The following is a 21,615-nucleotide window of genomic DNA, read 5'->3' as shown; positions in this document are numbered from 1 at the left end:
CAAATGCACATTCACCCTATACAAATGCACATGCACCCTATACAAATGCACGTGTACCCTATACAAATGCATGTGTACCCTATACAAATGCACGTGTACCCTATAAAAATGCACGTGTACCCTATACAAATACACATGTACCCTATACAAATACACATGTACCCTATAAAAATGCACGTGTACCCTATACAAATACACATGTACCCTATAAAAATGCACGTGTACCCTATACAAATACACATGAACCCTATACAAATACACGTGTACCCTATAGAAATGCACGTGTACCCTATAAAAATACACGTGTACCCTATACAAATGCACGTGTACCCTATAAAAATGCACGTGTACCCTATACAAATGCACGTGTACCCTATACAAATGCACGTGTACCCTATACAAATGCACATGTACCCTATAAAAATGCACGTGTACCCTATAAAAATGCACGTGTACCCTATACAAATACATAGGGCTGCAACCAACGATTATTTTCATAATCGATTAATCGGCCGATTATTTTTTTGATTAATCGACTAATCGGATAAAAAGAGAATCAATAATAGTTTTCTATGTTTTAAATAAAATCCACATAATGAGTGTTACAAATATAAAACTTCAGACTAAAACTTTACATTAACACAACTGATTCTTACATTTTTAAGCAGCAGAGCACAGTTTTATAATTAAACAAAACAAAACCACAAACTGTTTGAAAAGAGGTAGAACTAGAAAGAGTTAGGCTATCACTGTTAATAACATTCTGTTATTCACTCTTTCAGAAACTTTGCATTGAAATGCAACAATCTCAACATGTCCACGTGCTTCTGGCTAAGGCTGGTTCTCTGTTTGCAGCTATATTTCCTGCAGCAGAGAAAAGGCTGTTGAGGTGTATAAGTAGGGTTTTGCCAATTTCACCAAAGTGGGATATTTATCTTTGTTAGCTCTTCACCAATGCTAAGTGTTTTCTACCTTGGCAAGGGGCCTCTCAATAAAGTAACCCTTGACTTCATTCTAACATAAAAATATCTTGAATATCTATATGCAATGGTAAATAACCAGCTCTAAGGTTAGGGGAAATATCTAGTCCGCTCTAAAAATAATGACTATATACTGATAAAGGTTGAATCTGGTACATATCACAATTTCTTAAAAATATAAAAAAAAATAAAAAATAAAAAAAGCGCTAAGGACTGTATATCAATAACAGGACAAAGCCTTACACATTTATTTATACAGTACATATAATCAGCAATAGCAAGCAATACGCTAATAATTGTGCAAACAGATAATAGTGCACATAAATTTAAATAACTCGCATCAATCTAGGGGGTTGGTGTAAACAACAAGCTCAGCACTATATCATGAAAAGCATAGTTCCAAATCACCAGATTTAATTTTAACAATACAAATGATGACTATTATATCTGTGTTGCACATAAGCCAGGGGTAGTTGTAAACGTATACTGTCCTGAAAAAGTGAAAAGTAGACGTCTGTAGACGTCCTTTAGGCTAAGGACCTAACCATAAAACACAATACCATGTGCAGGAGTTCATTGGAGTGAAGCACCTGGTGTTGTGCACAGACCAACTAATTGCAAACCAACTAATCGATTAATCGATTATGAGATTCGTTGACAACTATTTTCATAATCGATTATGACCATTAGTTGTTGTTGCAGCTCTACAAATACACATGAACCCTATACAAATACACGTGTACCCTATACAAATGCACGTGTATCCTATAAAAATACATGTGTACCCTATACAAATGCACATGTACCCTATACAAATGCACATGAACCCTATACAAATGCACATGAACCCTATACAAATACACATGTACCCTATACAAATACATGTGTACCCTATACAAATACACATGTACCCTATACAAATACATGTGTACCCTATACAAATACACGTGTACCCTATAAAAATACACGTGTACCCTATAAAAATACACATGTACCTTATACAAATGCACATGTACCCTATAAAAATACACGTGTACCCTATACAAATGCACGTGTACCCTATACAAATGCACGTGTACCGTATACAAATGCACATGTACCCTATACAAATACACATGTACCCTATACAAATACACATGTACCCTATAAAAACGCACGTGTACCCTATAAAAATACACGTGTACCCTATACAAATGCACATGTACCCTATAAAAATACACATGTACCCTATACAAATGCACATGTACCCTATACAAATGCACATGAACCCTATACAAATACACATATACCCTATACAAATACACATGTACCCTATAAAAATACACGTGTACCCTATAAAAATACACGTGTACCCTATACAAATGCACGTGTACCCTATAAAAATACACATGAACCCTATACAAATGCACATGAACCCTATACAAATGCACGTGTACCCTATAAAAATACACATGAACCCTATACAAATACACATGTACCCTATACAAATGCACGTGTACCCTATAAAAATACACATGAACCCTATACAAATACACATGTACCCTATACAAATGCACATGTACCCTATACAAATACACATGAACCCTATACAAATGCACATGAACCCTATACAAATACACATGTACCCTATACAAATACACATGTACCCTATAAAAATGCACGTGTACCCTATACAAATACACATGAACCCTATACAAATACACGTGTACCCTATACAAATGCACGTGTACCCTATAAAAATACACGTGTACCCTATACAAATGCACATGTACCCTATAAAAATACACGTGTACCCTATACAAATGCACATGTACCCTATACAAATACACATGGACCCTATACAAATGCACATGTACCCTATAAAAATGTGCATGTACCCTATACAAATATACATGTACCCTATACAAATGCACATGTACCCTATAAAAATGTGCATGTACCCTATACAAATACACATGTACCCTATACAAATGCACATGCACCCTATAAAATGTGCATGTACCCTATACAAATACACGTGTACCCTATACAAATGCACATGTACCCTATACAAATGCACATGTACCCTATACAAATGCACGTGTACCCGATACAAATACATGTGTACACTATACAAATACACATGTACCCTATACAAATGCACATGTACCCTATACAAATGCACATGTACCCTATACAAATGCACATGTACCCTATACAAATGCACGTGTACCCGATACAAATACATGTGTACACTATACAAATACACGTGTACCCTATACAAATGCACATGTACCCTATACAAATGCACATGTACCCTATACAAATGCACATGTACCCTATACAAATACACATGTACCCTATACAAATACACATGTACCCTATACAAATACACATGCACCCTATAAAATGTGCATGTACCCTATACAAATACACGTGTACCCTATACAAATGCACATGTACCCTATACAAATGCACATGTACCCTATACAAATACACATGTACCCTATACAAATACACATGTATCCTATACAAATACACATGTACCCTATACAAATGCACATGTACCCTATACAAATACATGTGTACCCTATACAAATGCACGTGTACCCTATACAAATACACAGGTACCCTATACAAATACACAGGTACCCTATGCAAATGCACATGTACCCTATACAAATGCATGTGTACCCTATACAAATGCACATGTACCCTATACAAATACATGTGTACCCTATACAAATGCACGTGTACCCTATACAAATACACAGGTACCCTATACAAATACACAGGTACCCTATGCAAATGCACATGTACCCTATACAAATGCATGTGTACCCTATACAAATACACATGTACCCTATACAAATGCACATGTACCCTAAATAAATGCACATGTAGCCTATATAAATGCACGTGTACCCTATACAAATGCACATGTACCCTAAATAAATGCACATGTACCCTATATAAATGCATGTGTACCCTATACAGCTCCTCTTAACTCCTGGAAGTCATTTGCTTACATTATAAATTTATACCACTACATTATATTGTCTTTGGATGGGCAAGTCAAATATCTTTCAGGAACGGCTGACTGGCATAATAGTCATTGGAAAATAGCTGTTTTATACTGCAAAATAGTTTACAATATGACACATCGATTTTACTAATCAGTTATAAGATTTGTATGGTTTGTGAAATATTTACCTAATTTACCATATGACCAATCAATGACCAGTAGCATATGTACATATGCCAGTACACAAGAGTAACCAGCTGCTCATAAGCGCTCAACCACTCACTGATGAGCATAAGTACTTGTGTTGCCTTCACAAACCCTACATAAGCGCTAGATAAGGGGTGTATATAAACACATACCCTACATAAGCATTACATAAGGGGTGAATATAAACTCATACCCTACATACGCATTACATAAGGAGTGCATATAAACACATACCCTACATAAGCATTACATAAGGAGTGTTTATAAACACATACCCTACATAAGCATTACATAAGGAGTGTATATAAACACATACCCTACATAAGCATTACATAAGGAGTGTATATAAACACATACCCTACATAAGCATTACATAAGGGGTGTATATAAACACATACCCTACATAAGCATTACATAAGGGGTGAATATAAACACATACCCTACATAAGCATTACATAAGGAGTGTATATAAACACATACCCTACATAAGCATTACATAAGGGGTGTATAAAACACATACCCTACATAAGCGTTACATAAGTAGGTTGTATAAACACATAACCTAGATAAGCATTACATAAGGAGGTTATATAAACACATAACCTACATAAGGAGTGTATATTAACACATACCCTACATAAGCATTACATAAGGAGTGTATATAAACACATACCCTACATAAGCATAACATAAGGAGTGTATATAAACACATACCCTACATAAGCATTACATAAGGAGTGCATATAAACACATACCCTACATAAGCATTACATAAGGGGTGAATATAAACTCATACCCTACATAAGCATTACATAAGAGATATATATATAAACACATACCCTACATAAGCATTACGTAAGGGGTGAATATAAACTCATACCCTACATAAGCATTACATAAGGGGTGAATATAAACACATACCCTACATAAGCATTACATAAGGGGTGAATATAAACACATACCCTACAAAAGCATTACATAAGGGGTGTATATAAACACATACCCTACATAAGCATCACATAAGGAGTGCATATAAACACATACCCTACATAAACATTACATAAGGGGTGAATATAAACTCATACCCTACATAAGCATTACATAAGGAGTGCATATAAACACATACCCTACATAAGCATTACATAAGGAGTGCATATAAACACATACCCTACATAAGCATTACATAAGGAGTGCATATAAACTCATACCCTACATAAGCATTACATAAGGAGTGTATATAAACACATACCCTACATAAGCATTACATAAGGGGTGAATATAAACTCATACCCTACATAAACATTACATAAGGAGTGTATATAAACACAAACCCTACATAAGCATTACATAAGGGGTGAATATAAACTCATACCCTACATAAGCATTACATAAGGAGTGCATATAAACACATACCCTACATAAGCATTACATAAGGAGTGCATATAAACACATACCCTACATAAGCATTACATAAGGAGTGCATATAAACACATACCCTACATAAGCATTACATAAGGAGTGCATATAAACACATACCCTACATAAGCATTACATAAGGGGTGAATATAAACTCATACCCTACATAAGCATTACATAAGGAGTGCATATAAACACATACTCTACATAAGCATTACATAAGGGGTGTATAAAACACATAACCTACATAAGCATTACATAAGGGGTGAATATAAACTCATACCCTACATAAGCATTACATAAGGAGTGCATATAAACACATACTCTACATAAGCATTACATAAGGGGTGTATAAAACACATAACCTACATAAGCATTACATAAGGGGTGAATATAAACTCATACCCTACATAAGCGTTACATAAGGAGTGCATATAAACACATACCCTACATAAGCGTTACATAAGGGGTGAATATAAACTCATACCCTACATAAGCATTACATAAGGGGTGAATATAAACACATACCCTACATAAGCATTACATAAGGGGTGAATATAAACACATACCCTACAAAAGCATTACATAAGGGGTGTATATAAACACATACCCTACATAAGCATCACATAAGGAGTGCATATAAACACATACCCTACATAAACATTACATAAGGGGTGAATATAAACTCATACCCTACATAAGCATTACATAAGGAGTGCATATAAACACATACCCTACATAAGCATTACATAAGGAGTGCATATAAACACATACCCTACATAAGCATTACATAAGGAGTGCATATAAACTCATACCCTACATAAGCATTACATAAGGAGTGTATATAAACACATACCCTACATAAGCATTACATAAGGGGTGAATATAAACTCATACCCTACATAAACATTACATAAGGAGTGTATATAAACACAAACCCTACATAAGCATTACATAAGGGGTGAATATAAACTCATACCCTACATAAGCATTACATAAGGAGTGCATATAAACACATACCCTACATAAGCATTACATAAGGAGTGCATATAAACACATACCCTACATAAGCATTACATAAGGAGTGCATATAAACACATACCCTACATAAGCATTACATAAGGAGTGCATATAAACACATACCCTACATAAGCATTACATAAGGAGTGCATATAAACACATACCCTACATAAGCATTACATAAGGGGTGAATATAAACTCATACCCTACATAAGCATTACATAAGGAGTGCATATAAACACATACTCTACATAAGCATTACATAAGGGGTGTATAAAACACATAACCTACATAAGCATTACATAAGGGGTGAATATAAACTCATACCCTACATAAGCATTACATAAGGAGTGCATATAAACACATACCCTACATAAGCGTTACATAAGTAGGATATATAAACACATAACCTAGATAAGCATTACATAAGGAGGTTATATAAACACATAACCTAGATAAGCATTACATAAGGAGGTTATATAAACACATAACCTACATAAGCATTACATAAGGAGTGTATATAAACACATACCCTACATAAGCATTACATAAGGAGTGTATATAAACACATACCCTACATAAGCATTACATAAGGAGTGTATATAAACACATACCCTACATAAGCATTACATAAGGAGTGCATATAAACACATACCCTACATAAGCATTACATAAGGAGTGTATATAAACACATACCCTACATAAGCATTACATAAGGAGTGTATATAAACACATACCCTACATAAGCATTACATAAGGGGTGAATATAAACTCATACCCTACATAAGCATTACATAAGGGATATATATATATAAACACATACCCTACATAAGCATTACATAAGGGGTGAATATAAACTCATACCCTACATAAGCATTACATAAGGGATATATATATAAACACATACCCTACATAAGCATTATATAAGGGGTGAATATAAACTCATACCCTATATAAGCATTACATAAGGGATATATATAAACACATACCCTACATAAGCATTACATAAGGGGTGAATATAAACTCATACCCTACATAAGCATTACATAAGGAGTGCATATAAACACATACCCTACATAAGCATCACATAAGGAGTGCATATAAACACATACCCTACATAAGCATTACATAAGGGGTGAATATAAACTCATACCCTACATAAGCATTACATAAGGGGTGTATATAAACACATACCCTACATAAGCATTACATAAGGGGTGCATATAAACTCATACCCTACATAAGCATTACATAAGGAGTGCATATAAACACATACCCTACATAAGCATTACATAAGGGATATATATAAACACATACCCTACATAAGCATTACATAAGGAGGTTATATAAACACATAACCTACATAAGCATTACATAAGGGGTGAATATAAACTCATACCCTACATAAGCATTACATAAGGGGTGCATATAAACACATACCCTACATAAGCATTACATAAGGAGTGTATATAAACACATACCCTACATAAGCATTACATAAGGAGTGTATATAAACACATACCCTACATAAGCATTACATAAGGGGTGTATATAAACACATACCTTACATAAGCATTACATAAGGAGTGTATATAAACACATACCTTACATAAGCATTACATAAGGAGTGCATATAAACACATACCCTACATAAGCATTACATAAGGAGTGTATACAAACACATACCCTACATAAGCATTACATAAGGAGTGTATATAAACACATACCCTACATAAGCATTACATAAGGAGTGTATATAAACACATACCCTACATAAGCATTACATAAGGAGTGCATATAAACACATACCCTACATAAGCATTACATAAGGAGTGTATATAAACACATACCCTACATAAGCATTACATAAGGAGTGAATATAAACACATACCCTACATAAGCATTACATAAGGGGTGCATATAAACTCATACCCTACATAAGCATTACATAAGGAGTGTATATAAACTCATACCCTACATAAGCATTACATAAGGAGTGCATATAAACACATACCCTACATAAGCATTACATAAGGAGTGCATATAAACACATACCCTACATAAGCATTACATAAGGGATATATATAAACACATACCTTACATAAGCATTACATAAGGAGTGCATATAAACACATACCCTACATAAGCATTACATAAGGAGTGTATATAAACACATACCCTACATAAGCATTACATAAGGAGTGTATATAAACACATACCCTACATAAGCATTACATAAGGAGTGTATATAAACACATACCCTACATAAGCATTATATAAGGAGTGTATATAAACACATACCCTACATAAGCATTACATAAGGGGTGCATATAAACTCATACCCTACATAAGCATTACATAAGGAGTGCATATAAACACATACCCTACATAAGCATTACATAAGGGATATATATAAACACATACCCTACATAAGAATTACATAAGGAGTGTATATAAACACATACCCTACATAAGCATTACATAAGGGATATATATAAACACATACCCTACATAAGCATTACATAAGGAGTGCATATAAACACATACCCTACATAAGCATTACATAAGGAGTGCATATAAACACATACCCTACATAAGCATTACATAAGGAGTGTATATAAACACATACCCTACATAAGCATTACATAAGGGGTGAATATAAACTCATACCCTACATAAGCATTACATAAGGAGTGCATATAAACACATACCCTACATAAGCATTACATAAGGAGTGTATATAAACACATACCCTACATAAGCATTACATAAGGGGGGTATATAAACACATACCCTACATAAGCATTACATAAGGGGTGTATATAAACACATACCCTACATAAGCATTACATAAGGAGTGCATATAAACACATACCCTACATAAGCATTACATAAGGGGTGAATATAAACTCATACCCTACATAAGCATTACATAAGGAGTGTATATAAACACATACCCTACATAAGCATTACATAAGGAGTGCATATAAACACATACCCTACGTAAGCATTACATAAGGAGTGCATATAAACACATACCCTACATAAGCATTACATAAGGGGTGAATATAAACACATACCCTACATAAGCATTACATAAGGGGTGCATATAAACTCATACCCTACATAAGCATTACATAAGGAGTGTATATAAACTCATACCCTACATAAGCATTACATAAGGAGTGCATATAAACACATACCCTACATAAGCATTACATAAGGAGTGCATATAAACACATACCCTACATAAGCATTACATAAGGGAATAAGTATAAAACACTTGGCTAACAAGTACTGACACTGCTATTCAGTATAAAACACTTGGCTAGCAAGTACTGACACTGCTATTCAGTATAAAACACTTGGCTAACAAGTACTGACACTGCTATTCAGTATAAAACACTTGGCTAACAAGTACTGACACTGCTATTCAGTATAACACACTTGGGTAGCAAGTACTGACACTGCTATTCAGTATAAAACACTTGGCTAGCAAGTACTGACACTGCTATTCAGTATAACACACTTGGCTAGCAAGTACTGACACTGCTATTCAGTATAAAACACTTGGCTAACAAGTACTAACACTGCTATTCAGTATAAAACACTTGGCTAGCAAATACTGACACTGCTATTCAGTATAAAACACTTGGCTAGCAGGTACTGACACTGCTATTCAGTATTAAACACTTGGCTAGCAAGTACTGACACTGCTATTCAGTATAAAACACTTGGCTAGCAAGTAGTGACACTGCTATTCAGTATAAAACACTTGGCTAGCAAGTACTGACACTGCTATTCAGTATAAAACACTTGGCTAGCTAGTACTGACACTGCTATTCAGTATAAAACACTTGGCTAGCAAGTACTGACACTGCTATTCAGTATAAAACACTTGGCTAGCAAGTACTGACACTGCTATTCAGTATAACACACTTGGCTAACAAGTACTGACACTGCTATTCAGTATAAAACACTTGGCTAACAAGTACTGACACTGCTATTCAGTATAAAACACTTGGCTAACAAGTACTGACACTGCTATTCAGTATAAAACACTTGGCTAACAAGTACTGACACTGCTATTCAGTATAAAACACTTGGCTAACAAGTACTGACACTGCTATTCAGTATAAAACACTTGGCTAACAAGTACTGACACTGCTATTCAGTATAAAACACTTGGCTAGCAAGTACTGACACTGCTATTCAGTATAAAACACTTGGCTAACAAGTACTGACACTACTATTCAGTATAAAACACTTGGCTAACAAGTACTGACACTGCTATTCAGTATAAAACACTTGGCTAACAAGTACTGACACTACTATTCCGTATAAAACACTTGGCTAACAAGTACTGACACTGCTATTCAGTATAAAACACTTGGCTAGCAAGTACTGACACTGCTATTCAGTATAAAACACTTGGCTAACAAGTACTGACACTGCTATTCAGTATAAAACACTTGGCTAGCAAGTAGTGACACTGCTATTCAGTATAAAACACTTGGCTAACAAGTACTGACACTGCTATTCAGTATAACACACTTGGCCTAGCGAGTACTGACACTGCTATTCAGTATAAAACACTTGGCTAGCAAGTACTGACACTGCTATTCAGTATAAAACACTTGGCTAACAAGTACTGACACTGCTATTCAGTATAAAACACTTGGCTAGCAAGTACTGACACTGCTATTCAGTATAAAACACTTGGCTAGCAAGTACTGACACTGCTATTCAGTATAAAACACTTGGCTAACAAGTACTGACACTGCTATTCAGTATAAAACACTTGGCTAGCAAGTACTGACACTGCTATTCAGTATAAAACACTTGGCTAACAAGTACTGACACTGCTATTCAGTATAAAACACTTGGCTAGCAAGTACTGACACTGCTATTCAGTATAAAACACTTGGCTAGCAAGTACTGACACTGCTATTCAGTATAAAACACTCGGCTAGCAAGTACTGACACTGCTATTCAGTATAAAACACTTGGCTAGCAAGTACTGACACTGCTATTCAGTATAAAACACTCGGCTAGCAAGTACTGACACTGCTATTCAGTATAAAACACTTGGCTAGCAAGTACTGACACTACTATTCAGTATAAAACACTTGGCTAGCAAGTACTGAAACTGCTATTCAGTATAACACACTTGGCTAGCAAGTACTGACACTGCTATTCAGTATAACACACTTGGCTAACAAGTACTGACACTTCTATTCAGTATAACACACTTGGCTAACAAGTACTGACACTGCTATTCAGTATAAAACACTTGGCTACTATGGCTAGCAAGTACTGACACTGCTATTCAGTATAACACACTTGGCTAGCAAGTACTGACACTGCTATTCAGTATAACACACTTGGCTAACAAGTACTGACACTGCTATTCAGTATAACACACTTGGCTAACAAGTACTGACACTGCTATTCAGTATAAAACACTTGGCTACTATGGCTAACAAGTACTGACACTGCTATTCAGTATAACACACTTGGCTAACAAGTACTGACACTGCTATTCAGTATAACACACTTGGCTAACAAGTACTGACACTGCTATTCAGTATAAAACACTTGGCTACTATGGCTAACAAGTACTGACACTGCTGTTCAGTATAACACACTTGGCTAACAAGTACTGACACTGCTATTCAGTATAAAACACTTGGCTACTATGGCTAACAAGTACTGACACTGCTATTCAGTATAACACACTTGGCTAACAAGTACTGACACTGCTATTCAGTATAACACACTTGGCTAGCAAGTACTGACACTGCTATTCAGTATAAAACACTTGGCTAGCAGGTACTGACACTGCTATTCAGTATAACACACTTGGCTAACAAGTACTGACACTACTATTCAGTATAACACACTTGGCTAACAAGTACTGACACTGCTATTCAGTATAAAACACTTGGCTACTATGGCTAACAAGTACTGACACTGCTATTCAGTATAAAACACTTGGAAAATCACCATAACTATTGCTGTTAGGATTCACAACACTTTAAGGATTATTGTTTTTTCTTAAAGAGACACACTACTTATTATAATTTATTGTTGGATGATTATTTCTATTAAGTTTTCACTGTTGGACTATTTTTTGGACTATTATTTACATTTATATAAGTTACTATCTGAACACACCACAATGTTTTTGTAAATTTTTGGTTTTTCATTTTTCACAATCTTTGTTCTTAATTCACGTTTTTTGAAGATCAACCAATTTTTTGACCATTAATAATTTTTGCACACAACTTTTTTGATACACATTCTTTACATTGGCTTATTGCTGTCACAATATATTTTACTTGACAATGCGTATGTGTTAAACACACAGTTAAAGGTCTTACTCAGAGCCTTACACATTAGTCACTATTGGCAATATTTAGGAGCATTGCATAGAATCGAGAACATTATAAGTTAGATAATATTATATAACTGACTAATATATTTCACCTATTATGTGTATGTGGTAAACACAAAGTTGAATTTTTGTTGTGAGCCTTATACTTAATTTGGAATTTTATAGGAATATTTTTTAAGAGCAATGTTTGCACAATTTTAAATGCCATATCTGCTATTTAACTATTTGTTTTAACTATTCATTTAGCTATTATTGTTGTATAAATGTGATTGTTTATACATGGATCCATGTTTTTAACTTATTTGTGTACTCAATAAATTGTTTATTGTAATCGTTTGATAATATTGCATTAGGTCCAGACCCAGCCTTCGTATAGTTGGCGCTTTGGTCCAGACCCAGCCTTCGTATAGTTGGCGCTTTGGTCCAGACCCAGCCTTCGTATAGTTGGCGCTTTGGTCCAGACCCAGCCTTCGTATAGTTGGCGCTTTGGTCCAGACCCAGCCTTCGTATAGTTGACGCTTTGGTATACCTTATTAGTTTCATCTTTCCATTTTGACAACTAGGTGTCAAATTATCAAAGCCAGAGGTCTTATTTAGTAGGCGCTAGGTGTACTCCACTATCAAAATCAGGCATTTAACCCAGAAGTATTTGTGTTTGCTCTTGTGAATTCCCAGCTACTGTAAGACTCTTGTACTTATTATTTCTTTGCACAATTATCATAACTGCTGAGAACCTGTTCTACGCACCCACTCCCCTTCCTATTAGCACAACAGAATACAGCAGATTCACAAGTGACTGAGAGAGCTGTATGAATATTTCCCAAGTGATATACTCAAAGCTTTGATTTAATATAGACAGATGAGGGTTTGGCCTTAATCATCTGTCACAGGTAAATGTCCAAATAAAACAGACTGCAGGTTTATACAGAAACTCCTGAGTCACTATGACATATTCCAGGTCGGAAATGACACAGCGGTGGCTCATGGAACTTATTGCTATTCCCTCTTGCGTTGTGACATCACACTTTATGGATTGGGTTTAGCAAAACCAGTTACAAGATGTGATCGATCATATGCAGAGGGCACAGGGTAAATCTGGTACACCACATACGTAGATAAACATATGGAAGAAAAAAGTAAACTAACTCAAGCTTGTAGAGACCTAAACTTCCTTTACAGAAAGATGAGCAAGTAGTTCCAAAAATGTACTCTTTACTATCACCTGAAATTGGTTTATTAATATGTATACCTAATTATAGGACTACAACTATCAGCACAGTATGGTGCACGGTACAGAGCTTTAATCACAGAGCGGTGCAGGACTAAAGCTGTAAGCACAGAGCGGTGCAGGACTAAAGCTGTAAGCACAGAACGGTGCAGGACTACAGCTGTAAGCACAGAGCGGTGCAGGACTACAGCTGTAAGCACAGAGCGGTGCAGGACTACAGCTGTAAGCACAGAGCGGTGCAGGACTAAAGCTGTAAGCACAGAGTGGTGCAGGACTAAAGCTGTAAGCACAGAGCGGTGCAGGACTAAAGCTGTAAGCCCAGAACGGTGCAGGACTACAGCTGTAAGCACAGAGTGGTGCAGGACTAAAGCTGTAAGCACAGAACGGTGCAGGACTAAAGCTGTAAGCACAGAGTGGTGCAGGACTAAAGCTGTAAGCACAGAGTGGTGCAGGACTAAAGCTGTAAGCACAGAAAGGTACAGGACTAAAGCTGTAAGCACAGAGTGGTGCAGGACTAAAGCTGTAAGCACAGAGTGGTGCAGGACTAAAGCTGTAAGCACAGAGCGGTGCAGGACTAAAGCTGTAAGCACAGAGCGGTGCAGGACTAAAGCTGTAAGCACAGAGCGGTGCAGGACTAAAGCTGTAAGCACAGAGCGGTGCAGGACTAAAGCTGTAAGCACAGAGCGGTGCAGGACTAAAGCTGTAAGCACAGAGCGGTGCAGGACTAAAGCTGTAAGCACAGAGCGGTGCAGGACTAAAGCTGTAAGCACAGAGCGGTGCAGGACTAAAGCTGTAAGCACAGAGCGGTGCAGGACTAAAGCTGTAAGCACAGAGAGGTGCAGGACTAAAGCTGTAAGCACAGAGCGGTGCAGGACTAAAGCTGTAAGCACAGAGAGGTGCAGGACTAAAGCTGTAAGCACAGAGCGGTGCATGACTAAAGCTGTAAGCACAGAGCGGTGCAGGACTAAAGCTGTAAGCACAGAGCGGTGCATGACTAAAGCTGTAAGCACAGAGCGGTGCATGACTAAAGCTGTAAGCACAGAACGGTGCAGGAATAAAGCTGTAAGCCCAGAACGGTGCAGGACTAAAGCTGTAAGCACAGAGCGGTGCAAGACTAAAGCTGTAAGCACAGAGTGGTGCAGGACTAAAGCTGTAAGCCCAGAACGGTGCAGGACTGAAGCTGTAAGCCCAGAACGGTACAGGACTAAAGCTGTAAGCACAGAGCGGTGCAGGACTAAAGCTGTAAGCACAGAGCGGTGCAGGACTAAAGCTGTAAGCACAGAGCGGTGCAGGACTAAAGCTGTAAGCACAGAACGGTGCAGGACTAAAGCTGTAAGCACAGAGCGGTGCAGGACTAAAGCTGTAAGCACAGAACGGTGCAGGACTAAAGCTGTAAGCACAGAGCGGTGCAGGACTAAAGCTGTAAGCACAGAGCGGTGCAGGACTAAAGCTGTAAGCACAGAGCGGTACAGGACTAAAGCTGTAAGCACAGAGCGGTGCAGGACTAAAGCTGTAAGCACAGAGAAGTGCATGACTAAAGCTGTAAGCACAGAGCGGTGCAGGACTAAAGCTGTAAGCACAGAGTGGTGCAGGACTAAAGCTGTAAGCACAGAGAGGTGCAGGGCTAAAGCTGTAAGCACAGAGAGGTGCAGGACTAAAGCTGTAAGCACAGAGCGGTGCAGGACTAAAGCTGTAAGCCCAGAACGGTGCAGGACTACAGCTGTAAGCACAGAGTGGTGCAGGACTAAAGCTGTAAGCACAGAACGGTGCAGGACTAAAGCTGTAAGCACAGAGTGGTGCAGGACTAAAGCTGTAAGCACAGAGTGGTGCAGGACTAAAGCTGTAAGCACAGAAAGGTACAGGACTAAAGCTGTAAGCACAGAGTGGTGCAGGACTAAAGCTGTAAGCACAGAGAGGTGCAGGGCTAAAGCTGTAAGCACAGAGAGGTGCAGGACTAAAGCTGTAAGCACAGAGCGGTGCAGGACTAAAGCTGTAAGCCCAGAACGGTGCAGGACTACAGCTGTAAGCACAGAGTGGTGCAGGACTAAAGCTGTAAGCACAGAACGGTGCAGGACTAAAGCTGTAAGCACAGAGTGGTGCAGGACTAAAGCTGTAAGCACAGAGTGGTGCAGGACTAAAGCTGTAAGCACAGAAAGGTACAGGACTAAAGCTGTAAGCACAGAGTGGTGCAGGACTAAAGCTGTGAGTACAGAGTGGTGCAGGACTAAAGCTGTAAGCACAGAGCGGTGCAGGACTAAAGCTGTAAGCACAGAGCGGTGCAGGACTAAAGCTGTAAGCACAGAGCGGTGCAGGACTAAAGCTGTAAGCACAGAGCGGTGCAGGACTAAAGCTGTAAGCACAGAGAAGTGCAGGACGAAAGCTGTAAGCACAGAGTGGTGCAGGACTAAAGCTGTAAGCACAGAGCGGTGCAGGACTAAAGCTGTAAGCACAGAGAGGTGCAGGACTACAGCTGTAAGCACAGAGCGGTGCAGGACTAAAGCTGTAAGCACAGAGCGGTGCAGGACTAAAGCTGTAAGCACAGAGCGGTGCAGGACTAAAGCTGTAAGCACAGAGCGGTGCAGGACTAAAGCTGTAAGCACAGAGCGGTGCAGGACTAAAGCTGTAAGCACAGAGTGGTGCAGGACTAAAGCTGTAAGCACAGAGAAGTGCAGGACGAAAGCTGTAAGCACAGAGTGGTGCAGGACTAAAGCTGTAAGCACAGAGCGGTGCAGGACTAAAGCTGTAAGCACAGAGAGGTGCAGGACTACAGCTGTAAGCACAGAGCGGTGCAGGACTAAAGCTGTAAGCACAGAGCGGTGCAGGACTAAAGCTGTAAGCACAGAGCGGTGCAGGACTAAAGCTGTAAGCACAGAGCGGTGCAGGACTACAGCTGTAAGCACAGAGCATTTAGATTATTCCGCCAGAGCAGAGAGCTTTAGATTATTCTGCCAGAGCAGAGAGCTTCAGATTATTCTGCCAGAGCAGAGAGTTTTAGATTATTCCGCCAGAGCAGAGAGTTTTAGATTATTCCGCCACAGCAGAGAGCTTTAGATTATTCTGCCAGAGCAGAGAGTTTTAGATTATTCCGCCAGAGCAGAGACCTTTAGATTATTCTGCCAGAGCAGAGAGCTTCAGATCATCTCGCCAGAGCAGAGAGCTTTAGATTATTCCGCCAGAGCAGAGAGCTTCAGATCATCTCGCCAGAGCAGAGAGCTTTAGATTATTCTGCCAGAGCAGAGAGCTTTAGATTATTCTGCCAGAGCAGAGAGCTTTAGATTATTCTGCCAGAGCAGAGACCTTCAGATTATTCTGCCAGAGCAGAGACCTTCAGATTATTCTGCCAGAGCAGAGAGCTTTAGATCATCCCGCCAGAGCAGAGAGTTTTAGATTATTCCGCCACAGCAGAGAGCTTTAGATTATTCTGCCAGAGCAGAGAGCTTTAGATCATCTCGCCAGAGCAGAGAGCTTCAGATCATCTCGCCAGAGCAGAGAGTTTTAGATTATTCTGCCAGAGCAGAGAGCTTTAGATTATTCCGCCAGAGCAGAGACCTTCAGATTATTCTGCCAGAGCAGAGACCTTCAGATTATTCTGCCAGAGCAGAGAGCTTTAGATTATTCTGCCAGAGCAGAGAGCTTTAGATTATTCTGCCAGAGCAGAGAGTTTTAGATTATTCCGCCAGAGCAGAGACCTTTAGATTATTCTGCCAGAGCAGAGAGCTTTAGATTATTCCGCCAGAGCAGAGAGCTTTAGATTATTCCGCCAGAGCAGAGAGCTTTAAATATTTCTGCCAGAGCAGAGAGCTTTAGATTATTCCGCCAGAGCAGAGAGCTTTAGATTATTCCGCCAGAGCAGAGACCTTCAGATTATTCTGCCAGAGCAGAGACCTTCAGATTATTCTGCCAGAGCAGAGAGCTTTAGATTATTCTGCCAGAGCAGAGAGCTTTAGATTATTCTGCCAGAGCAGAGAGTTTTAGATTATTCCGCCAGAGCAGAGACCTTTAGATTATTCTGCCAGAGCAGAGAGCTTTAGATTATTCCGCCAGAGCAGAGAGCTTTAGATTATTCCGCCAGAGCAGAGAGCTTTAAATATTTCTGCCAGAGCAGAGAGCTTTAGATTATTCCGCCAGAGCAGAGAGTTTAAAGGGACACTGTACACAAAATTTTTATTTCGTGATTCAGACTGAGCATGAAATTTTAAGCAACTTTCTAATTTACTCCTATTATCAAATTTTCTTCATACTCTTGGTATCTTTATTTGAAATGCAAAAATGTAAGTTTAGATGCAGGCCCATTTTTGGTGAACAACCTGGGTTGTCCTTGCTGATTGGTGGATAAATTCATCCACCAATAAAAAAGTGCTGTCCAGAGTACTAAAACAAAAAAAAAGCTTAGATGCCTTCTTTTTCAAATAATGATAGCAAGAGAACTAAGAAAAATTGATAATAGGAGTAAATTAGAAAGTTGCTGAAAATTGCTGCTCTGTCTGAATTACAAAAGAAAAAATTTGGGTTCAGTGTCTCTTTAAGATTATTCCGCCAGAGCAGAGAGCTTTAGATTATTCCGCCAGAGCAGAGAGCTTTAGATTATTCTGCCAGAGCAGAGAGCTTTAGATTAATCTGCCAGAGCAAAGAGGTTTAGATTATTCCGCCAGAGCAGAGAGCTTTAGATTATTCCGCCAGAGCAGAGAGTTTTAGATTATTCCGCCAGAGCAGAGAGCTTCAGATTATTCCGCCAGAGCAGAGAGCTTTAGATTATTCTGCCAGAGCAGAGAGCTTTAGATTATTCCGCCAGAGCAGAGAGCTTCAGATTATTCCGCCAGAGCAGAGAGCTTTAGATTATTCTGCCAGAGCAGAGAGCTTTAGATTATTCTGCCAGAGCAGAGAGCTTTAGATTATTCTGCCAGAGCAGAGAGCTTTAGATTATTCTGCCAGAGCAGAGACCTTCAGATTATTCTGCCAGAGCAGAGAGCTTTAGATTATTCTGCCAGAGCAGAGAGTTTTAGATTATTCCGCCAGAGCAGAGACCTTTAGATTATTCTGCCAGAGCAGAGAGTTTTAGATTATTCCGCCAGAGCAGAGATCTTTAGATTATTCCGCCAGAGCAGAGAGCTTTAAATATTTCTGCCAGAGCAGAGAGCTTTAGATTATTCCGCCAGAGCAGAGAGCTTTAGATTATTCCGCCAGAGCAGAGACCTTCAGATTATTCTGCCAGAGCAGAGACCTTCAGATTATTCTGCCAGAGCAGAGAGTTTTAGATTATTCTGCCAGAGCAGAGAGCTTTAGATTATTCTGCCAGAGCAGAGAGTTTTAGATTATTCCGCCAGAGCAGAGACCTTTAGATTATTCTGCCAGAGCAGAGAGTTTTAGATTATTCCGCCAGAGCAGAGAGCTTTAAATATTTCTGCCAGAGCAGAGAGCTTTAGATTATTCCGCCAGAGCAGAGAGCTTTAGATTATTCCGCCAGAGCAGAGACCTTCAGATTATTCTGCCAGAGCAGAGACCTTCAGATTATTCTGCCAGAGCAGAGAGCTTTAGATTATTCTGCCAGAGCAGAGAGCTTTAGATTATTCTGCCAGAGCAGAGAGTTTTAGATTATTCCGCCAGAGCAGAGACCTTTAGATTATTCTGCCAGAGCAGAGAGCTTTAGATTATTCCGCCAGAGCAGAGAGCTTTAGATTATTCCGCCAGAGCAGAGAGCTTTAAATATTTCTGCCAGAGCAGAGAGCTTTAGATTATTCCGCCAGAGCAGAGAGTTTAAAGGGACACTGTACACAAAATTTTTATTTCGTGATTCAGACTGAGCATGAAATTTTAAGCAACTTTCTAATTTACTCCTATTATCAAATTTTCTTCATACTCTTGGTATCTTTATTTGAAATGCAAAAATGTAAGTTTAGATGCAGGCCCATTTTTGGTGAACAACCTGGGTTGTCCTTGCTGATTGGTGGATAAATTCATCCACCAATAAAAAAGTGCTGTCCAGAGTACTAAAACAAAAAAAAAGCTTAGATGCCTTCTTTTTCAAATAATGATAGCAAGAGAACTAAGAAAAATTGATAATAGGAGTAAATTAGAAAGTTGCTGAAAATTGCTGCTCTGTCTGAATTACAAAAGAAAAAATTTGGGTTCAGTGTCTCTTTAAGATTATTCCACCAGAGCAGAGAGCTTTAGATTATTCTGCCAGAGCAGAGAGCTTTAGATTATTCTGCCAGAGCAGAGAGCTTTAGATTATTCTGCCAGAGCAGAGAGCTTTAGATTATTTCGCCAGAGCAGAGAGTTTTAGATTATTTCGCCAGAGCAGAGAGTTTTAGATTATTTCGCCAGAGCAGAGAGTTTTAGATTATTCCGCCAGAGCAGAGAGTTTTAGATTATTTCGCCAGAGCAGAGAGTTTTAGATTATTCCGCCAGAGCAGAGAGCTTTAGATTATTCTGCCAGATCAGAGAGCTTTAGATTATTCTGCCAGAGCAGAGAGTTTTAGATTATTCCGCCAGAGCAGAGATCTTTAGATTATTCCGCCAGAGCAGAGAGCTTTAGATTATTCCGCCAGAGCAGAGAGCTTTAGATTATTCTGCCAGAGCAGAGAGTTTTAGATTATTCCGCCAGAGCAGAGATCTTTAGATTATTCCGCCAGAGCAGAGATCTTTAGATTATTCCACCAGAGCAGAGAGTTTTAGATTATTCTGCCAGAGCAGAGAGTTTTAGATTATTCTGCCAGAGCAGAGACCTTCAGATTATTCTGCCAGAGCAGAGAGCTTTAGATCATCCCACCAGAGCAGAGAGTTTTAGATTATTCTGCCAGAGCAGAGACCTTTAGATTATTCTGCCAGAGCAGAGAGCTTTAGATTATTCTGCCAGAGCAGAGACCTTTAGATTATTCCGCCAGAGCAGAGACCTTTAGATTATTCCGCCAGAGCAGAGAGTTTTAGATTAATCTGCCAGAGCAGAGAGTTTTAGATTAATCTGCCAGAGCAGAGAGCTTTAGATTATTCCGCCAGAGCAGAGAGCTTTAGATTATTCCGCCAGAGCAGAGAGTTTTAGATTATTCTGCCAGAGCAGAGAGCTTTAGATTATTCCGCCAGAGCAGAGAGCTTTAGATTAATCTGCCAGAGCAGAGAGTTTTAGATTATTCCACCAGAGCAGAGACCTTTAGATTATTCCGACAGAGCAGAGAGCTTTAGATTATTCTGCCAGAGCAGAGTTTTAGATTATTCTGCCAGAGCAGAGAGCTTTAGATTATTCTGCCAGAGCAGAGATCTGTAGATTATTCCGCCAGAGCAGAGACCTTTAGATTATTCTGCCAGAGCAGAGACCTTTAGATTATTCTGCCAGAGCAGAGACCTTTAGATTATTCTGCCAGAGCAG

The 21,615-nt window shown here is 38.6% G+C and overlaps 1 protein-coding gene across 2 annotated transcripts in view; it reads right to left on the bottom strand.

Annotated features, from left to right (window-relative positions):
- Positions 1-21,615, bottom strand: part of FAM83H (family with sequence similarity 83 member H) — a 306,466-nt gene that overhangs the window by 207,480 nt on the left and 77,371 nt on the right. The gene's annotated exons all lie outside the window — the stretch shown is intronic.

The sequence above is a fragment of the Bombina bombina genome, chromosome 5, assembly GCF_027579735.1.
Source record: "Bombina bombina isolate aBomBom1 chromosome 5, aBomBom1.pri, whole genome shotgun sequence".
Classification (NCBI taxonomy): domain Eukaryota; kingdom Metazoa; phylum Chordata; class Amphibia; order Anura; family Bombinatoridae; genus Bombina; species Bombina bombina.
The sequence above is the reverse complement of the archived record's forward strand: the minus strand, read 5'-3'. Positions and strand labels throughout refer to the sequence as shown.